We start from the raw sequence: 6,019 nt of genomic DNA on the forward strand, positions 1-6,019 counted from the left end.
CTTTGGGTAATATAGTCAATTAATTAAGATTTGTTTTTGGATTCTCCAAAGTTCCCAAGGGTTCTCCAAAACATATTAAGCATGGGATTGAATCTAACCAAAAACATTACTAAATCTGGAAAATAGCACTATTCTATATGGCAGAGAGTAAACAGCACTTGAGATATAATACAGTGAACAAGTGTTTAAGTTCTAAACCGATTTTTGCCAATTTTGGATAAATATATGATATAAAAAAACTAAAAGTAATTTTGAAGGATTTAATTGAGTGATAACATTCGCAGATATAATACTTTAGTATATATTATATTGAAATGCTTAAACATTTGTGGGAAAATAAGCTATTTGACTCCTAAAATTTTTATAGACAAAGCTATACGCATTTTGAAATTTCTCATTTAAAACTGGGAAACTACAGAGTGGGCATTTGTGCATTGCAGTCATGGAAACGGTATGTCTCTCCACTATGACTCATTGTATTTTTCAGCGATGAGAGCATATGTAGTATTACGCTGCTAAATTAAAAAAGATTTTTCTTCTTTATTTTAATAGATACCAGATGTCTATAAAGAATCCTTAAATGCTCTAATAAAATAATGATAATAACAGTAATGACTAAATTATATTTAATGTTGGATATATGCCAAAATTTTAAAAGTTTTATCGCATTTAATTTTCACTGTAATCAAATGAAGTTGATCAGAGTTTCTCATCCTCAGCGTTATTGACATTTTGGACCAGATAAGTCTTTGCTAGGTGTGGGAAAAGGAGACTCTCTGATGCATTAAGAATATTCATAGCCTCTACACACTAGATCCCATAGGTGTTGGTAGCATCTGCTCCCTCAAGTCGTGATAACAAAGAATGTCTCCAGACATGACCAGATGTCCCAGTTGAGGATCACTAAAATAGATACTACTGTAGTCTGCCCCCAGAAAAATCTGTTGGTCAAGAAATGATTACTTCATTAAATTTACAGCAGCAAGGGAGAATACCACTTTGATAATAGTCTCTCACCAGAAAGAAGTTAGGTAAATTTATTTTCAGAGTTTTCTTGCTTAGGCTCAAGAAGTTAAGGTGAGACTTTTAAATTAGGGAAATGATTGGGGCTAGGTAGAGGTTACATAAAATAGTTTAGGATTGGCGGACACATTCAGAAAGAAAAGGTTGTAAGGTGAGTCTTAATTAGGAAATAGTTTTATTAAAAAGAGAGCTGTTTCCTGAAATGAACAAACTGCCCAGGTATATTGATTTTCAATAATTTTCTAATGTAATCAGTAAAGTTGCAGTATTCGGCCATGTCTGTTTCATGGGTTGGTTTATTAACCATGAGGAAAGAGTCAATGAATCCCAGAAGGCAAGTTTACTGTCATCAAAATCAATAGCATTAGTTTATGCCATGGAAATCTGAGTATCAACAAGCCTTTTAAAGGTCTCACCTAATATCTATAACTTTTTTAAACCCCTCTGTTTCCTTTACTATTTGGGATCTTTTAGATAGTGGTCGAGGTCTTCCTAGTGCATCTATATCTATATCTATAGCTATATCATCTATATCTCTATATAAAAAAACTGAGTTATCTTTAATTCTCCCTTTCACTATCAAAAGTTTCCTAGTTTGAATAATAAAATATATTATTCATTCTCTCTAACTCTAGTTTAAATAATTTCCAATCTGCTATCTATTTTTTTTTTAATCTTTGTCAACTCAACTCAAATCTAAGCCACCAACATCTTTTGCACAGAAAGCTAAAATAAATTCCTATTTGATTTCTTTATTTCTCCTACCTCTACCTCACCTCTGCTTACCCTCACCCTAACACTCCACTTTAAGGAATACCTTATCTACTCTGTACCCAGAGAGATCTTTTCAGATTATGAGTCTGCTTATGCACCTCCCTTTCTCCTCTGGTTTATCTGTATTCTATACTAGCATTATCTGAATTGGCATTCTTTCTTTTAATCAAGTGCAGAGTGTTTTCTTCTGTAATACAGATTTTTTTTTTCTATTACCACCTGCAGTTGGCTGAATAACAGTCCCCCAACTATGTCTATGTCTACAAAGTTTACAACCTTCGTAAGATCCAGAGTCACTTCCAAGGATAGCCAAAAAAAAAAAAAAAAAAAAAAAGCCTTACATAATTCTCCTGAGAACTAGCAACGGTTTGGTAGGACCCAAGCTACAAATGGAATTCAACTCACATTGCTGCCCAGTTATATCTAGCCACAGTTGGGATATAATTTACATTTTCATCAGGCCATGTTTTAGAACTTCCAACCTGAAGGTTACCAATTCAAGTTCCCAGGATGAAAAATAAGCTTAGGAAGATTCTGCTATTCTTATAGAGTTTTGCAGCTTCTGAGACCACAGTTCTTAGACATAAAATAAATACATGTGTTGAAAGGTGATTGTTATGTTTGCTGAAGGAGGAATGCACAAGGCTGAAGGGGTTAAGCAAGGTTTACTGTAGCAAAGTGACAGCTAGGCTGAGCTGAAGATGGCATCAGCCCTAAATATGAGGGTACCTGAAACTTTTATAAGCCATGAGGTGGGCTTTTTTTGTGTGTGGGAATATTTCAGGTGGGTAAATTGGCAGGGAAGGGAGGAGAGGCCAGTGAAGTGGGAGATGAGCATGTAGCATTGCCAACCTGGATGCAAGGTCCAGTTGCCACACAAAACTAAGGGAGGAATCTGGTTCCCACACTACGGGGAGTAGGAATAGGGCCCACCTGGACCTAACAGTGATGTGTCAACTTTTGGGATTTTAAGAAGAGGGAATTTTAGTATACTTAGGAGAATCTCTAAGGCAGTTCCTAAAGGTTAGTCGTTGAAGGTCACACAAAGAATGCACTTCCTATAGTTTATGAAATAAAAAATTAGTTTTACTTTCAGAAAGCTACATACAAATGTGCTTTTTCAGAAAGTATATACTTTTTAAAAAGTAGTTGTAAATAAAACATTTGCTAACAAATATTTCTTGGTTTAAGGAATCCAATGAATTTCATTTATAAGAATGATTATTCATGCTTTTCTGTTTTGCAAATACTATTATTGTTTTTGATGGCTTCCTTTAAAGAATATTCTAAGCTTAAATAAAAATAAACTATAGATGAAGACAGGAAGATTCAGAGCATTTGTTTATGAAAAGATGCTTATTTTCTACAAGTTTTCAAAATGGTATTATTTTATTAAGCTATCTCTTCTAATGCATTTAAAATTGTGTGCTTGATTTTAAAAACAATTTATACGATTTTATAAAAAGCACATTTTGGTACAAAAACTAAATATTTTACTCTATTTGTTAACATTTTTAGTAGATATTTTCACCTGTTTATATGACTATGTTTTTTACTATTTGCTGACATTTAATTTTGCTATAACCTTTAATAGATTGATTACAGCAAAGAAAAATCTCAGCTTATTATTTTATATAATTTTATATAATACTGAGGGTGAATGGGTAGGACTACCTTTCTTTTATTTTTTGAATTATGATATTTGAAATATTACAGAAACACCAAACTAGCCCCAAAACAACACTTATAGGGTTCATGAAAGCTTAATAAGTATGGTTCATGCACTTTAAATTTTCAATTTTTCTCTAAGTGATTGAGGTCTGCTCAAAGGTGTGTATTGAAACGAATCTTTTCTCTGCTATGAAGTATATGTAATTTTTGTTTTTAAAAGATGCTTTTTGACTAGATGATAATTAAAAATAAATATATGCAAAGAGATCTAGTTGAAGATTTAAAGTGAGGGGTGTGTTAAATCACACTTATAAAAGAAATAAGGGCTCATTTTCTAATATGAGCAAATAGAGTTCTCCTTTTCTTCTCTGTTAATTTTTCTGATTTGCCTTTCAAGGCAGTTCAACTTTATAATTTGTTAACCCAAAGCTTGGCAATATGGTTACATTACGGTATTTATTAAATCTAGAGTAAATACTATCTGATACTCACATGAATGATCCCATTTCCAGAGCTGCTTAACACCTGTGTTGTATTTTTGATATCATCTACAAAATAAGAAAGTGTGATCATATTTTATAATTTCTTATCTTTCAAAACTACTTCAGTAAAATATGGCTATCTGTAAATTACAGCATTTGGTCCAACATTACTTAAGTATAGGAGGAGAATTTGACATATTATTTGCACAATTGAAACTCATTCTTTTAACTCCATTCTATTATTCTTTTAAAACACTTTTATATCAAGATACATTAATTATTTGGCTGATAATCAACATAAGAGCTACTGATTCCAGACAAAATCATGTGCTCTGTGAATGTACCATATTTTTGTATTATTAGATTTTATATCATGTTGTTTTGGGAGGCATTTATACATTCTTAAATTTAGCATCTTCTCATAGACTAAAATAACTCTTTTAATGCACTAATAATTGTTTTAATGTATTAAAGAGAAAACCCCAGGACCAAAATAGAGTTGTTTATGCTAAGCTTCTCATTATCGAACCAACGCATCTTAACTACAGTTTGTTTCTCCTACAAATGGAATTTTAAACCAGTCAGTCAGGAATCCTCTGATCAATATTAGTTAAGTAATCTGTCTGGTAATCTCCTGCCATCACCTATAAGGAAAGTAACCTCCAAATAACCAATCTGCTTTTTTGTCATGCATACCTCCTTTGTTCCTGCTCCCTTCTGCCTATGAAAAGTTCTTGTCTTGTATAGCTCTTCAGAGCTCCTATTTGCTGCCTGATTCATTCTTTTTTCTGAGGACTGTCAGGTTACAAACCATTCTTGGTGCTCACTGTTCTGAGCACTGAGCGTAGAAATAGCCATTTCCTTTTTGCCCCGATGTCACAGGTGCAGCACAGCAGCTGCGTCTGTGGTGCCAGCAGGTCCAGCATCTGTAGCGCAGCAAATTTTGATTTTAACAAATGGAAGAGAGAGAAGTGTAAGAGAAGATTATAGCAGATATTTATAGCGATGTTTCTTATTTGGGGGTTGATCGATCCTTCATAAAAAGAATTAAGGCTGTTTGTGAAGACTTTGAAATGATCTGCAAATTTTACATGCATGTGCATTTTTTGAAAAAAGAATTCATAATCACTTAAAATGTTAAGAACAATGTTCTCTAAATTAGTGATCTCTAAAGCCTAAGAGAAAATAAGGAAATTAGACAACTGCAGATAAAATGTAAAAAACGTTTATTGATTTAGATTTTTAGTAGAAAAGCCTTAGTGTTTTTCATGTCATTTCATCTCAGAGATATGTTGAAGTTGAAGAAATTGATCAGAAGGATCTAAAAAATTTTGCTTTTTCTGCTTCCAATCTTGCCAATGCCCATGCCTATTCTTCATACAGCAGCTAGAGGGAATTTGTGACAACTTCAAGCAGTTCAGAGCCTTCTCCCACTCAAAGTCCTCTAGTTTCTTCACATTCTAAATGAAATAAAACCTAAACCCATATGGTTTGCAAAACTGTATGTGACCCCTACCTATTTATCAAATTTCATCATGTACAGATTGCCCCATTGCCCTTTATGATTCAGGTGTGGGAGGCTTTGCCTGTTTCCAGAGCTTGTTCTCCTTTGGGACGTTTGCATCATATATCTGCTCTGCCTGAAATGTCCCTTCTCTAGATTTTAGCGTGGTTCCCTCTCTCAAGTCTCTCTTTGAATGTCATCCCTTAGGAGAGGCTTTTCTGGACTGCCAAGTGAAAGTACCCTCCTTGACTTCTCTAACACTTCATCTTGATTTATGTTCTTCCCAGCATGCTCTATGGAGTGTAGATAGATTATGTATTTGTATGCTCATAGTCTGCTTGTGGATACTTGAATGTAAAGATTATAAGAGCAGGAGTATTGTATCTTCAGTGCTTGGAACTGTGCCTGGACTGTGGGAGAAACTCAATAAGTATTTGTGAAGTAAATAAAAGTTTCATTGAACAAAGGATTACATTCTCCTAATTGAAATGGTTATAGAAGATTGATGACAGGGAATAAGAAGTTGTTAAGCCTTTGACAATAATGTGCTTAGCTATGGTCATAT

General features: G+C 33.6%; 1 non-coding gene across 1 annotated transcript; it reads right to left on the reverse strand.

The window, feature by feature from the left end:
- Positions 1-4,743: 4,743 nt before the first annotated feature.
- LOC111731052 lies at positions 4,744-4,877 on the reverse strand. The gene has a single exon (XR_002776934.1). It is a non-coding gene; the product is annotated as a small nucleolar RNA SNORA43 (small nucleolar RNA).
- Positions 4,878-6,019: the final 1,142 nt, after the last annotated feature.

The sequence above is a fragment of the Pteropus vampyrus genome, unplaced genomic scaffold (assembly GCF_000151845.1).
Source record: "Pteropus vampyrus isolate Shadow unplaced genomic scaffold, Pvam_2.0 Scaffold10, whole genome shotgun sequence".
In the NCBI taxonomy this organism is placed as follows: domain Eukaryota; kingdom Metazoa; phylum Chordata; class Mammalia; order Chiroptera; family Pteropodidae; genus Pteropus; species Pteropus vampyrus.